This window comes from Vicia villosa, unplaced genomic scaffold, assembly GCF_029867415.1.
Source record: "Vicia villosa cultivar HV-30 ecotype Madison, WI unplaced genomic scaffold, Vvil1.0 ctg.000645F_1_1, whole genome shotgun sequence".
Classification (NCBI taxonomy): Eukaryota; Viridiplantae; Streptophyta; class Magnoliopsida; order Fabales; family Fabaceae; genus Vicia; species Vicia villosa.
In genome coordinates this window covers 288,650-290,189 of record NW_026705289.1, presented here as the reverse complement: position 1 = coordinate 290,189, position 1,540 = coordinate 288,650, and positions in this window count along the sequence as shown.

Sequence of the window (1,540 nt, the reverse complement as noted above, 5' to 3'; positions counted from 1 at the left end):
CGGAATGAAGCATCCGAGTTGTATTTGTGTCTTAAAATGAGCGTTAAGATTGAATCGTTGATGTGATCATCTTTGCACCGTGCTGGAATGATCATATTCTTTTGATTATAAAGTGACCTGAAAAGGAAAAATTAATTTTATGCAATGTCATGATGCATGTATTGTGATTCTCGAAATAAACGAGAGTACTGTATGTTATGCATGTATTTATGAATGATGCAGGGGTGGACTATATAGTCGAAGCATATGGGTAACTCTGTATATCAATTGCTGGTTGAGAAAATAAATCTCTGTGTGTTGCTAGAGATGATGATAAGAGGGTTGAGAATTCCTGTCTTCCATTCGAGGATATCCAGCTGGGGATTTTTTATCTTCGCTTGGGGATGAGAGAATCTTGAGTGATCTGATCCTGATGTATCTTGGGGACAAGAGAGAAGAATAGTCTTCTGATGTATTATCTGATCGAGCTCATCTGTGAGTGTCAACTTTTAATGGAGAGTGAGTTTGAACAAACCTTGTTGGAGAAGAAGATCGTGTCGAATAATCGATAGTGTCATAGATATAAACTCCGTTGGGGAACCAAGTCTCTGTTGGAAAGAGATTATTTGAAGATAACTTCTTGAGGATTGCTATATGGGGATATATTATGAAAACTGCTCTGTGGGGAAGATATTATTTGAAGATAACTTCTTGAGGATTGCTATATGGGGATATATTATGAAAACTACTCTGTGGGGAAGATATTATTTGAATATAACTTCTTGAGGATTGTAATATGGGGATATATTATGGAAACTGCTCTATGGGGAAGATTCCCAGAGATTTCAACCTTTTATTTCCCCATGTCTTCGAGTACTTGCTGTTGGAAAACACTTTTAACCATATATGGTCTTTCGCTTGTGGGAATATACCTTCCCCTGGAATCAGTAGCCTGGTATGCTTGATACTTGAGTTTGGAATTAGAACTTCAAAGGAGAGACAGATATTGACACTGAAGGTGCTTTGCATGTTGGCTGCTTTATTGGTAAAACATACCTGGTTGTTTGTGTTTATGCAGGTTGCATATATGTGTGGAGCTAATACAGGTTTTGTAAGGAATGTCATGATCGACGTCATGACATCCATGTGTGACAGCAGGAGCTCTTATTATTTATGAATTGTGTTTCCTGATCTATCCTTTTTATCAGTTTAGGAAACTTTTTATTGAGTGCTGCATATTTCGTCTAGAAGATCCTATTGACAGCACATTATGTAACAGACAGTTGACGTGTGAATTAGGTTAACTTTGTTAACCCTAATGTGTTTCTAAAAACCCAAGGCCCAAGACTGCTTATAAAAAGACCTGCAATCCTAATTTGGAACGTAGACAGAAGATTGTAATTGTTAAGAACGGTTGTTCTGTAACTGTCTCTTGTGATCCACGCTATTATCTTTGATGATTGCGTTGGAATTAGTATGTGTTTTAGTTTTGTCACTCTAAGCTTTTAAGCACGAATCTGTGTCTCTTGATTGAAGCTTTTAAGAAGATCAAGGTGTGTTT